A 14,742-nucleotide genomic window follows, 5' to 3' on the forward strand; every position below is an offset into this window, starting at 1 on the left:
CACGACACGGGATGGCACGCGAGCATCGCGCTTTAACATGTTTAATTTTCGCGAAACGAGGGGAAGTGGGTAAGAGATAGGCTACCGGTTATCCGGCAATCCTGAGATAAATTCCAAGATTCCTCCTCCGTCGTAACAGTACATAAACTTTCATTCCATTCATTCTGTTGAACGGTCGACCGATTCGACCCTCGAACAATTCCCTCCTCCCTCCCTCCTATTGTCCCTTTATCGAGTCAAAAGGGGGACGATTCGAAGGAGAAGGAAACAAGTTGGAACCGATCCGATTCCTCCTCTTCCAATTCCCTTCTCCCTCTTTTCTTCCACTCTTTATCGAGTCAAAAAGAAAAATTGGAACCCATCCGATTCCTCCTCTTCCAACAATTCTCTTCTCCCTCTTTTTCTTCTTTTCCTTTATCGAGTCAAAAAGAAAAATTGGAACCCATCCGATTCTTCTTCTTCCAATGTTTTTCTCCTTTCTTCCCTTTCTTTATCGAGTCAAAAAGAAAAATTGGAACCCTTCTCTTCCAACAATTTTCTTCTCCTTCTTTTTCTTCTTTTCCTTTATCGAGTCAAAAAGAAAAATTGGAACCGATCCGATTCCTCCTCTTCCCTTCTCCTTTCTTTCCTTCCTTTATCGAGTCAAAAGGGAAAGAACCGATCGGATTGTGAAGCTTTCCTCCTCTTTCAACATTTCTTTCTCCCTTCTTTCCTCTCTTTATGCCTTTACCGAGTCAAAAAGAAAAATTGGAACCGATCCGATTCCTCCTCTTCCCTTCTCCTTTCTTTCCTTCCTTTATCGAGTCAAAAGGGAAAAAACCAATCCGATTCCGAACCTTTCCTGCTCTTCCAACATTTCTCTTCTCCCTCCTTTCTCTTTTTATGGCTTTATCGAGTCAAAAAGAAAAATTGGAACCGATCCGATTCCTCCTCTTCCAATGCCCTTCCCCTTCTTTTTCTTCCAATCTTTATCGAGTCAAAAAGAAAAATTGAAATCGATCCGATTCCTCCTCTTCTAATTCCCTTTTCCCTTCTTTCCTTCTTCCCTTTATCGAGTCGAAAAGGAAAGAACCGATCCGATTCCGAAGTTTTCCTCCTTTTTCAACATTTCCTTCTCCCTTCTTTCCTCTCTTTATGCCTTTACCGAGTCAAAAAGAAAAATTGGAACCGATCCGATTCCTCCTCTTCCAATTCCCTTCTCCCTCCTTTCCCCTCTTTATGCCTTTATCGAGTCAAAAGGAAACAAGTTGGATCCAATTCCGAACTTTTCCTCCTGTTCCTCGAACGAGGAGAGAGGAAAAGGGTCGAAAAAGAGGCGCTGTCTGCGCCTATGCGAACCAACCACTCCTTCGAAGCGAGCGAGCGAGCGAGCGAACGAAGAAGGGAGAAGCGGCCAGGCCCCCGGCTATCGAGAATGAGAAAGAAGAGGAGAGGAGGAAGAGGAAGAAGAAGAGAAGAAGGAGAGGAGGGGGAGAGAGAGAGAGAGAGAGAGTGGGAGGAGAAAAATGAAAAAGTCACCGATGCCATGCGAGCGACGTGACCTCTCGTCGATGACCCCGGACGAACCGGCCAAAGACGGCGAGGCGAAGGGGGAATGCCGCCACACTCCTCAGGCTACGTTCACAGTTCGCCGAAAAAGGCACGGTACACAACCGGTACGCCGATTGTGCGTTGACCGGTCAACGTGCCTCCTCCTCCTCCTCCTCCTCCTCCACCCTCCTTTCCCTTCCCCTTCTCTTTCCTTCGGCGTTAATTTATGCCCGATACGAACAGTCTTCCTTCCTAGCCTGGGAGGAAGTTTACCCGCTTCGTGTCGCAAAACTACCACCAGATTCACCGTTTTGCTTCTGATAATTAACAACGTCGAGGATGATTCTTTTTCTTTCCAATTATGATATTCGAGATATCCAAAATTCGAATCATTCACGCTGCACGTGGAATGATTTTTTGGGGAACAAAGTGGTCTCGATGCGTTTTTGCATCGTTACAACGTTAATATTCGATACGAAATTCTCTTCTTGGAAAGATCGATCGAATAGAATAGAATAGGATGCAATAAGTTCCTTTTTTGTATCGAATATTGGAATACTTACGAGCTTAAGCTTTATATAGATCAAATATCAGTTTTCGGAGAAGATTCTATTCTTGAGAGGATCGTTGTAAGGAATTTCGAAAATGAGAATCTCGAAAATGAGGCTCGACGTAGATCGAAATATTAAAGGAAGGTAAATTGAAAAGCAAAGTGGAAGCAGAGTTAAACGTACGTGGAATGACAGGTTCGGGTGGAACGGGTGTAAAGCGAAAAAATTGGAAAAGAAGGATGAAAAGTTGCGGCGTTTTATTGCTCGTCGCATAAAGCTCGAAACGGTAGAAGTCCATTTTTGAATAGAATTATAACCTGTGACGAGAAATGAATATTATACGATGATCGTACAATGATTGAACGCTGATGAAAATCGTTACGGCCGAAAAAAATTCCCGTACGATGGTCCGTAAATGGAATAATTCATTGTTCTTCTCTGAAACGAGGAGATACCGTAAAAGCCAGCATCCTATTGTCAGGGAATTGATTAAGAAACAAATCGCATTAACCAATATAGACGTGGATCTATTCTTCCGCGTGACCAACGCTCGATCAATGCATACCTCGCAACTCGCGAGATTATCGCTCGTTTCGTTTCATTCACGGTCGTATTTAACAAATAAAATATTCAAGAAATTATAATCGCAAAAATGGAATACGTCGGTCGAGAATTCTCGCCGAGGAAAGATCATCAGAGCCGATAAAGATAATACATTTCGAAAATACATTCCTTTCGAGCAGTGCAAACAATGCGATTTCACGCGAATGTTATCGTTTCAACCCTTCTATTCGTAAACTTGGTAAGAAATATTATTTCTTCTGTGCGCGCATCGATCGAATTTTCAAACGAAATTTCACGAGAGGAAGGTTCACGAGCAATTATACTCGGAACAGACGAGGCAAACGTGTCGTACGCGGCGCGCGGAAAGAAGAAAAGAGTCCCCGGGGACGACTGCCTATTTATCCATTCCTAGTACGACTCGTTAGTCTCCTTCGACTTTCTTCGCTTCCTGATTGCCTTCCTAGTCCGGCGTATCGTGTACCTGCCCGGCCAGACAAATTCCGGTCGTTAAATCTCAAGTGTCTCGCCACTTCCGCGCGAGACCGAAGCGAGACTCTGTCCGCTCGAAACGGCCGACCGATCGAGGGGACTTTCCCTCCTCGGCTCTCTCGTTTTCCATCCAGAGAAACTCGTCCCAGCGAAAATCTTCCGTTTCGAGACTTGGAAAATTCGTTCTATTTTCACCTCGAGATCGTATATCAATTTTCCTACTAGTCGGCGAAACCAATCCGTCCTCGGAAAATATTCGAATTGCGAATGCACGGAGCGATCGCATCGCGGGAAAAGCTGCAAATACCGGGGAACAACCGTTCGTGTATCTCCCTGCGCACCGACGGTTTATCTCACTGTCGTTCGAACAAATTCCAGGGACGTCGCGCGGTTAAATCGCTGGGAGGCTGCGTGTCCGTTTGGACCGATCGGTATGATCCGCGGATTGACCCTTACGGTACCTCCTCGAACCTCGTCAATGGTTTAATTACGGCCAAGTTATTTCCTCGTGACTATCCGTTGCGAGCGGATTTTTCCACCGAGGCGAAAGATAGAGAGAGAGAGAGAGAGGCCAAGAAGGGGCCAAGAACGGAAGGCGAATGGTTTATCTACGGCCGTTCGTTAACGATCCTGACATTACGACCTGAATTAGACAAGGCGTATCTTTTTCACATTGTGTCGTAAATGGACGAGGAAGCGGAGCGGACCTGTTATCCGGCCACGGATCGCTCCTGACAATCCGTTATCGGTTATCCGTTTCGTTCGAGGGGGAGGAGGGCCGTTAAAACGAACGACGTCGTGGGAAGCCGCTGCAAATGGCCGACATGCACGTGGCCCAATCCGTGGCTCCGCGCCGCGGCTGAGAATTCAATTACGATTCCAGCGGATCGATCGTTCCAAGGACAGCTTCGAGACTCGAGTGTTTCGACAACAGAAGGAGCGAGAGGGGAGTAGATCTGAATTTAATCGGGGAAAAATGGAAGAAGTCCCTCCCTCCGGTAATAATAAGAAGAAGCGGTCGAAATTGTGCCACATAGCGGCAGCTCACGAGGCTTGGGTAACCGCGTCACGTTGCTTCTTTGCTCGCGGCGTGTCCGTGGTTCGCCTGGGGGCATCGGGCGCAACAGGCTGAGCCGAGCGGCTGTCAGTGTACCTGCCGACCAGACAAATTCCGCCCATTAAGCGTTCGAACGTCGTCGTGCGCTGCCTGTGAACCCGGTCTCCGTGAGGCCCCCGTGCGGAATATAATGCCGCGCCGTGGATTGACCCTTGCGGTACTCCCACCAGCCCGCGCGGCCATCACCTACACACACGTGGTATCCGGCTGTGGAGAGAGTAACCGTGGCCTCTGGAGACGCGCCACGACGCCTATACGACGGCCGAGCAGGGGTCATATTCTCATCGACGAGAATCCGCACCGTTGCTGCTGTGCGCGCACCGAAACGGTCCGTTGTCGTTGTCCTCTTCGTCGTCGTTTCGATCGTTGCTGGTTAGTTGGTTGATAGAAGAGGGGAAAAAAGAGAGGAAGAGAGAGGACTGTTGCATCCTGATAGAAATCTGATCGCTCGTTACCTGTTCCCTCTCCCGTACACCGCGTCAGAGATATCGTGACCGTTTTTGCGCCGGGTCACGTCGGTTCAGATGCATCGAACCTCCTCCTCCTTCTTTCTTCTTCTTCTTTTCTTCTCCTCCTCTTATGGGATTCCGCTTCTTCCGCTCGTAATCTCTCTCTCTTTCTCTCTCTCTCGCGTCTTTTATAAGCTCGCTGATACGAGGAACAAGTGGAGCGAACCGTAGCGGATCGTATGTACGGGGCGGGTTACGTGTTTACTTATTCAGCGACGATCAATTTATATGTACGAAATTTATACGCGTGATGATGTAAAAATGTGAAAGAGGAGACCAGGTGAGGAAACGAAACGAAGCGACGTGTAATCGAATCACGGGTGGATAGAAAGGAGAGAGAGAGAAACGATCGAGTGAGTTTCACGATCCATTAACGCGAATAATAACGCGATGTCGCACGTTGCCGGCAATCCGCGACTTTGGAAAGACGATACGGAATCGACACGCGTGCATCGAGTCTTCTCTCCTTTCGATCGCTTCGAATCAATTCTCCTCTCACCCTTCTTAAAAAAACTCTAATTCGAATAATTGATCTAATTTCCTTCTCTGTCTACGTTCAATCGAATCGGGAGAGGGGCAAAAAAGTCAAAGTTTCAGAAATCGTTTTCGTTGAATCGAACTTTCTTTTCGACGATTTTTTGCATAATCGAAAAGAAGCCAAACGAGGAAGTGGACTCGATCACGATGGGAGGGGAAAAAATAACGAGGGATTAAAAAAAAATTGAGTTGCGTTAATTGAGCGTCGATGACTCGATGAAAAACATGTCACGGATGTTTCGACTCACCGACAATATTAGCGCTCTCCTCCTTTCGTGGTCGATCCTTTCGATTTCCTATCGCCTCCTGTAAAGGGAAGAAAAAAGAAGTCGGTATGAGTCGTTGATCGGTAATCGCCATGAAATTAAAACGATAGAATTATAATAGAGGGTTATAGTTCTGTAAAAATTCGATATACCGTGCTGAAAAAGAGAAAGAAAAAGGCATTGGAGATTGTTTCAAGTTCAACGATCTCCTCCGTTTGAATAAACTCGAATTTCAGTTTCTTTCTTTCTTTTTTTCTTTTTTTTTTGCACAATTAACGAAATATAAATCTTCGTTACAGAAGGAATGGAATCACGTCACGTTCGTTACGGTTTCCATTCATAAATCATCCGTTTATAACAAATGGATACAAGATGTCGCTTTCTTCTAACCTAATTTCGTTCTATACGTGCACGATACGCGAATAAACGATACACACGCTCGAAAGTGTTACATTTTATGGAGACGGTGAAACACGTCGAAAGAGAGACACTCGCGAGACAGAATTAACGAGCCATTTACCCATTACATCTTAATTTGTGCAACTGTACTTGCACTCTCTTTAAACGACGATCAATCGTCAGAATTAACTTTCCGCTTCATTTACAGCCTCCAAGGATCGTTAAACCGGTGAGAGTTTGCTCGTGTGTCAAGCTTATCGCATACATCCACTCTACTCGATTTGACTGTCTCGTTTCGTACGTCTCGATCTCGACGATTTTTACTCCATTGATTCGGAACTCGTCGTGCGAATTCGAAAATCGATTTCTTTTCTACACGTTCGTTTCACAAGATAATTTCCATCTTTCTTCGTAACACAAGTTGATCGATGCACTATTCTATCACAATTATCATATCAGCAAGAAAGAAAAGTCGTAAAAAGTTAGGTTAGATTTCTCTAAATCGTACGATAACTATTCTCTCTCTTTCTCTCTTCCTCCGTTTGAAAAGAAACTCGTCCGAGCAGGAATATTGTCTCGAATCTCTTTTCACCACCGAAAATATCCCCAGATTTATCCCCCTAGATGGTTGGAAGCGATTTCACGAGGAAACTGGGCTGATTCAGCCTGGAATCTGGAACGAGCCCATGCAACGCGTTATCTGTCCAACGCTGTTCGCCTATCTGGCCGGGATTGCACGTGTATTGTCGTACACCCACACACGCTGCCATGTCCGAGAGAGCGCGTCGATACGGCTGTACGGTTACCTAATCGCACCGGTGTTCCATCGTCCACGGCATTGTCTCTTTTCCTTTCCCGTCCCCTTCACCCTGTGAACCGTTCTCCGGTGGAAGCCCGGTCCTATGGTCGAGTTCAACGACGCGTGAACGCAAACTTTACTCGTTCCATTACATTTTCTACTTGGATAATCCGGTACAGTCGGAGAGCCTGTTGCCGACACGCGGTGTCACGTTCCAGGGAGGCCGGTACCGCTCGCGTCGACGAATTTCGAACGATACGAGTCCGGGTTTATAGTAATTGGCAGATGGAATTTCGCGTTCGTTACAGAATCCTTTCCAAAGAAACAAAAATTTTAATAAGAGCGATTCTCTCTGTCGAGCAAAAAGTGATGGAAAGTAACTAGGTAACCTAAAAGGTAACCTAAAATTTGAAATTTGGTCACTCTTCCTCGAAAATCCGTGAAAAAAAACTCAAAAGAAAATTACCAACCGTGATTAGACCCATCATCCTCGAATTAACTTCGTAAAATTTCTTATCGAATACTTAATACTCGGAAGGACGATCGTAAGCTTCGAATCGGGCGCTCGCGATCTAGGGGAAACGAGAGACATTCCTGGTGGAATGGCGGATAGAGGCGGATCGTTAAATTCGCTGTTGCGCTCGCGATTATCGGCCGAGTATTCTCGTTGTGGCACGCTGTTTTATCTCGATCCCCCGTTGTTCACCGGTCGTTCGCGTTTCGCGGATTCGCGGGGTTCGAGATCGCTGGGCGGCGATAGACAGAGGGCGAGGCGGCCACTTCGAGGTGGAAACGCGCGAAACGCGCGCTTAAACACTTGGACAAATTGAGGCTGCGCGGCCACGCTCCACGCTTCGACGCGTAAATATGCGACCGCGTGGGCCGTGTTCCTGCACGCGAGGCTACCCATTTTTTTTCGAACTGGTTTCCTTCGGTGCTCGACTCTCACCCTTGCGGATTCAATCCGCTGCGAAGAATTCAGAGAATTTGAATAAACATTTTTTTCCACTTTTAACACGAGGCAAGGATAGAATTTAACATTGGAATTATTATATCCCGCATTCTCTCTGCACAACGATAATAGTACAGAGTTCACCGTGTTTGATTGACCGTGGAGGTGTCCGAGAATGAAGAGAAGGCGGGAGGCGAGAGGAGTCGAGAGAGGAACGAACGGTAATGAACGTCGATAGAAACGGACGAAGGTAAAACTAATGAGCCGCCGAGAAAAATCGATAATAACTGGATAAATATCCACCAGATGTCATCCTTGTTGCAAAGCTTGAATTACGTATCCATCAATCACATAGAGAAATCTTTATTCAAAAAATACCTTTTTTCAAAGATTCGAATAACTTTCTCTCTCTTTCGAGAAACAACTAGATATCCTTCGAGTTTCCAGTTAGAAAAAGCAAAGAGAGCGTGGAGGAGGAGCGAAACGAAATACGAAGACGTGCATGCAGAGATGATATAGCGTAGAGTAAAGGTTATGTCTCCGAGCGAGCGATATATCCTCGTACGAAAACTAGTAGGGCAACGTTGCAGCTTCGCCGCGAGGATTCTCGTTATATGACCCACCGTATCCGAGTTATCCAAATGGAAGGATTTAACGCAAACGTGTCTCGAGTCGAAATTAGGTAGTACTACTTGCGATATTGAGCCACGCACTCCTGCCCGCTTCCATTTTCCCTCCCCCCTCTCCTTCCCGTTTTCTCTTCTCTCTGGGTGCCGGTTGGCTGGCAGCAATAAATATGCTGATTAAGCGGCAACGTACCGCCGGTTAATTTGCAGTATATCAATGTACCCAACAGTGTATTTTAATTGGTCGTGAAGCATTATTGCAACGTATAATCAATGAAGTCACGCATCAACGATCAGGCCCTGTTAACCGCTTTGGGCGCATTGGAATTCTGGAAAAATCGATCGAATAACCTTGCCCTTCGCTTGAAATCATCCGGTCGGTTATTCGGTAACTTTGATTAAATATCGAATAATGCTTTGACGGATTCGAAACTCTTCATTGATGAAGAGAAGTCTCGCTGAAGGAATTGCGAGTCTGATTGATTAATTTGGAAGGAGATTCGATTCGACAGAGAGGGACGAAAGTCTACGGAAATGATCCGTGTTTAAACTTCGACGCATTAGCTTTAGGTTAGCGTTCGTATCGATGTAATGCGAAAATTTTTGTAGGTTAATTACGATTCGAAACGATAATTTAATTTGTAAATGTAATTTTATGTTCGAATAGTCGAGATAACAATCTAGATATAAATGAAAATAATTTTTTGAATATTTTGAATTATTTTTGAATTATAACTCTTTTACTATTACAGTGTGTGGCGTCCTGCGAGATTTCCAGTAATACGTTCATGCGCAACGCTGTGTGACAATTTTTTTAAAGTTTGAGGTTATAGAGACTTTTCTAGGGACATTTATCCCAAAGTTCCACGGTTTGGATTTCTTGAAATTTTTACAAGAATTGTAAGATACCGTGGATCAAAAATATTCCATCTATAAATTTCTCGATATTTCAAAGTTTCGAGTCTGAAATTTTCTAACACCTTGGAATCTTCTCGTTCAATTTCAGTTTCCAGTATTTCTGCGTTTCGAAAAGCGACTTTCACCCTCGGATCGTTCCATTATTTCCATCACGAGGAACAGTGGCGAAGAAAGAAGAATAGAGCTGTTTGGTTGGCCCGCGAGCGTTGATTTCACGCCGATAATTGCGCTCTCGTCCATTAGCCGAGCGTCAGCCGTGCGAGATATTGTTTCGCCGAGCACGAGAATCCCAGTGCACAATGCTCCGCGTTGTTGCGAAAGTGTCGTTGCAGATTTCGTTGCAAAATCGCGAAAAGGTCTGCTCGCGACACCGATCCTCCTGCCAACCTTGACGCCGTCCGAGCCTAGACGCGGCGGCGAGCGTGAGACCACGGCCTATTTAGTTGCATCGTTGCACTTTACTCGATCGAGATCGCGATACTTTTCATCGTTTGCACGATTCGATCCATCCTTCGCCCTTCTAACCTGTCCTCGCTAGAATCCTTTCTTCTTCGAAAAAACGCTCTTCTGTTGCCCGGACTTCGATTTATTTTCCGATTCCATCCTTTTCGTGTAATCGTGCAAGTGAAATTAATTTTTAACGATCTTGAAAAGTATTTTAATACGGAATTTTTTTTGTAAAATAATTTAATTGACACTTGAGATTGAGTTTTAAGGGGGAAAAAATCGGTATAAAGTTATGGAGAGAGCGGTTTATGAGCGATCTTTGAATTTAATCTTCGCAGAAGAGACATATATATATATATATATATAGCTAAAGGCTATTAGGGAAATCATTTCATCCCGGAGTATCGGCGATGACCGTTCACACAGCGAAATTAATCTCTCACGTCGGCGAAATTTCACGGCGATAATAAACCTCACATCTATATAGCCGATCCTTTGTTCCCCGGCCATAGTTTCCACGAATCGTCCATCGTACGAGGTGTCCCGTAAATATACATATATATATATACATGTACGCTCCCGCGCTCGACTCGAATCCTTCAACCGTGTCACCGTAGTTTCCCCGTTCCAATTACTTTCCTCCCAACATTTTAACGAATATTTTTCCCATCGAGAATATCCTCGAGACAGAATCGTCGCACGATTCCACTCGCTCCCTCGAAACCGAGGAGCAGCTCGTTTCGAGACACCGGATAGACACAGCGATCCAACTCGTTGCTCAACCCGTCTCGCAAGAGCATAACCTTTGCAGAGACGGAGCGGCGACGCTACGGTTAGAAGGAGAAAGGCGGAGGGGAGTGCACGTAAGTACACAGGCAACGAACCGGCAATTATCGTCGCGCTGGATACGGGCCCCGCCGTTATTGCGGCCGGCTGCCTTCCCCTCCTTTCCTCCCACCCTCCCTTGGCCAATTCGCCAAGCACCACGGAGCTGCGAGCCACCACTCCGCGTTTCGACTAATCGCGCCTATAACGCGCCCCTCCTTCGTTCCCGAAAAAAACGTCTCCTTCCGTTTCGACGAAGATCTATTCGTCTTTCGAGAACATTCTTCGGTTCAGTTTATAATCTTCCGATCGAACCACTTCTCAATCTATTCGAGCAGAGTCAAAAATTTCTCAAAAAGTAACTTTATCCGCGTAAGTATTAAATTTTAATCGCTGCTTCGAAGAAAGCCGACACTGAATTATTACACATTACGTGTAATTTCAAACAGGATCGACAGCTCGGACTCTTCCGTCACCTGAAGCCCCGTATGCCAACCCCTGTTATCGCGAGCATCCAACGAGCTTCTTCAAAGTGGAAAGAGAGGGGATCGCTACCGCGAATCAATCGCGAGCGACTTGCACTCGGAGTGGGGGAAGATAAGCCGGCTCGTTGGGACGAATGGTCATTCAATTAACGCGTTCCTAAACCCCTCCACTCGTAACTCGGCCGGCAAACGGTGGCCGCAATCGCGAATTATGACGTCTCCTCCGCCCGGCCGTAAACATTCCATTTTCTTGGCCGCGGTATCTGGCCACGAAATCGGCCCCCGTTATCCGTACCGAGGGGGCTATTCTCCGCCCTGTTTACGAGTCGGCCGGACGACGCTGATAGCCCCGACCATCCCTAGAAATAAGGGGGAAGGAAGGGGGAGGGAGAGAGGGAATTTGCCCGCTCTATCTTAAGTGCGCAGCGGCTGCTCTTAGCGCTGCGCGCCCACGCTTTTGCGGAGCTCGGTTAACGAGGGTTTTTCCACTCGTAAAATTCCGTGTTTATCGGTTTGTAAGAGGAGCGAGAGAGGAGAGGGGAAGGGTAGGAAGAATCTGTAATATAGTTTAGAAATTTACGCTAGAAAGTCGCGAATGGAATTTTTCCTCCTCGTTCGTTCCAACGAGATTTCGATCTCGGTTTCTTTTTCTTTTTTTTTCTTCAATGGTTCGGTAGACGGAATCGATTATCGATTATCGGGGGATGAGTCGAAAGAACTATCTTGGAATCCTATCATTTCTAAGATAGTTCTCTTTTTTTTCCTCTTGGAACTTTTGGAGTGAAGGAAGAAAGGGAAGAAAAAAGAAAAAGCAAAGCTTCTCTTCCCTTTTCGCGAACGTCCAAGAATTCAGATTTCGATCACGCGATCTTAACCCATCTACCTACTCTACGAGCTTGAGCATCATAGATAGTTATCCACCGCGTTTCTTCCCGTATAATTTATATATATATATATACGAGACGAACGAAGAGCCCGAGGGACAGAGGGCCGAGGGATATAAAAAGTATATTCTCCCGAAACGTCTAGCGTTCCAAAGGGTTCTCTCTCTCTCTCCACCTACAAAATATATATCTCTCGACCCTCTCCATCTACCGACCCTGCTATTTATCAACCATAGGATCAGATAGAGGGGTCCCCATCTTGGCGGATATATTCGCATCGAGAGATCGAAAAGGTCGATCCTTGGGTGGTGGCGGTTGCAGGTAAGGGGGAGTAGGAGGCACGAATTCCGGCCGGGCTAATCGCGATCTCGAAGGGGAGGGGGTTTGAAATCGACGAGAGGACGAGACCGTTTTTCTGCTTGCTCCCTTTACCTCCATATTTTCTCGGTAAGGATAATCTTTCCGCGGAACGCGCCCGAAATAAAATTTCGCCGAACCACGCGCTTGCGAGGAGAAACTGGTTTCCCCCTCCCCTTCTCTTCTCTCTCTCTCTCTCTCCCCTCGTCGCCTCCCCTAATAAACGAAATTAACTTTCCGCGGACGAGCGGCCGAAAAAGCGGTCGCGATCGTCGGAATGCTCCCTCCCCTCCCCTCCCAGTGCCCAGTCTTCCTCCCAACGAAGGAATCCTTACAAGGATCGCACGCTTACGTGCGTGCCCCGACACTCGACTCGCTCCAATCACTCCAGTTAAATCAGCCGACGACATATTTACACACGCGTCTTGACAATGGATCGCGTCTTTCCCATTTCACGCTCTTTTCTATTTTTCCTCCTTTTCTCGAAACTTTTCGAAAGGAAAAAGAAACGAAAGAGAGAGAATAAGCTCGAGAGAAGGAATCGGATCGAATCCCTTCCCTCTTTCGGCCGCGCTCTATCGATCGGTGAATCGGCGCTCGGCCGATTACACGCCGTTTATCGCTGCACGCCGTTCGATTACCGCGTTTAATTTATTGGCCAGTTTACGCGGCCGAGTGCGCGGCCTTTACCGTGGCGGAGATATGCTAATGCAGCGCGATAGTTGGCCAATATCCCCCGCTTCTATCTCTCCCTCCGCCTATCGCCGCGATCGCTCGCAATGGGACCGCTCTTTGCCTCGATTCGGTCGCCCTTATCGTCTCGTATCCTTTCAAACCGGCCGGTTTTCGAGCTGGAAACTCTCTTATCGCCCCATTTCCTCCCTCCTCCATCCCTGTTTCCAAATTGGAAATCTCTCCTCCGACAATTTTTCTCCCTTTTTCGAAACGATTATGTCCATAACTCGGAGTTTTTTCCTTTCTTTCGAGTCACCTCGTCTCGGAATAAAATTTTGTTCAATCGGAATTTTAACAATTTTTTAACTTTTGGAGAAGAAGCCTCGAATTTTTCGACTCTTGTGGCTTGCTTCGAGGAAATTTTCTCTTCGATTAGGGACGAAGGAGAGAAAAAGGCGAAACGACCTCGACGCTACTACCGTCCCGCGCATCGCACTTTGTTGAGGATTGATAAAACGAGTCTCCTTCACCTGGATAAACGGCCAACCTAACCTAAGCCGCATTCCTCTGCCGATCTCCGCCGCGCTTTCACGATTTCCTCCATTTCCAAGAATGCGCACGATTTCTCGCACAAGTATCATCTAGTCGAAATTTTGATCGACGATAAAGCGTACGAATAAAATATTTTCACCATCCCTCTCACGTCCTCGAGGCGGAATTGGAGAGAGAAAAATTGAGATATCCTTGTAACCGATATCTGTGCAAGCGGATTGCTCAATGGAAACCCGGTTGAAATCGCGGTTCGAGGGGGTCGTGCGTCATCGTCTTGCGCAATCCTCCCCGCCGATCGGCCGCCTCTTCAACCGCTTAATTGTCCCGGCACGCGACCCTCGCGGACGCACACTCGTTACCCACTTTTACCTCGAGCGCGCGCTTCCCCTCGCCTTTCACCGCCCACTTTTCGCCACTGCTGGCCCGCGTATTTATTCCGCGGAAACCTCGAGGATCGAACGGAGATGAACACTGAGAGTGGAAAATTTCTGAAATAAGTAATTGTTATAAATTTAGGATCTCGACTGGATGACGTTCTTCTTTTACGATGATGCAAAATGTTATTTATAATTCGCTTATTTATAATTTTTCTCACCACGAGCAAACGGATACTCGATCGGTGATGGATCTGAAAGGAATTCCAATATCGATATCTCTTTCATCGTTCATCACCCTCGTATCGAAGAATACCCTCCTTCTTTTGCCCTCGAGTCTAACGAGGGTAATAAATCGATCCTCGGTCATGATTCCAGGTAAAATTTCTCCTGTGACGTGTCGTCTCTCGCGAGTGGAAGGTTCTATTACATTCCACCTACCCGATTTAAGGGAAGAGAAGGATCGAGAGATCGAAGAGAGAGAAGAGGGACGATTAATTTTTAAATGGCCCGTTCACTTTTTCACGATCTCTCGTTTCGAAGAGTTTCTTATTTCTATCTCAACTTTCTCGGAGGAATAATAATCGAGAATTTAACGTCGCTTACAAAAAGGAAAGATCGGTCCTTTAGAGTAGCATTTGTTTCGCGCGCGATACCGAGTTATATTTTCTCGACTTTCTAAAGAACCATTCAACTGCCCCCTTTACCCTGAATCGACGTTAAGGATCGTTCATCAGGTTAGATTAATTATCTGTCACGCGGAGACGCGTTAACGACGCTTTCACTCCAGCCCCCCCCTCGATCGACGCTGCAACCAGACTTTTACAATCGCGCCGTGACACTGTTTCGAAAACTGTGCCGTGCGTTCAACGTTCACGTCACTCGA

The 14,742-nt window shown here is 46.4% G+C and overlaps 1 protein-coding gene across 7 annotated transcripts in view; it reads right to left on the reverse strand.

The window, feature by feature from the left end:
- The window catches only part of LOC107995596 (uncharacterized), a 162,841-nt gene that overhangs the window by 102,249 nt on the left and 45,850 nt on the right, over positions 1–14,742 (reverse strand). For 6 of the 7 annotated variants that reach the window (XR_009829748.1, XM_062075129.1, XM_062075132.1 and 3 more), the window contains exon 2: positions 5,546–5,603. The exons of the other annotated variant lie outside the window; for it this stretch is intronic. The gene's annotated coding sequence lies outside the window, so the exon portion shown is untranslated. The remainder of the gene's footprint in view (positions 1–5,545; positions 5,604–14,742) is intronic. 7 annotated transcript variants of the gene reach the window in all.

The sequence above is a fragment of the Apis cerana genome, linkage group LG5, assembly GCF_029169275.1.
Source record: "Apis cerana isolate GH-2021 linkage group LG5, AcerK_1.0, whole genome shotgun sequence".
In the NCBI taxonomy this organism is placed as follows: Eukaryota; Metazoa; Arthropoda; class Insecta; order Hymenoptera; family Apidae; genus Apis; species Apis cerana.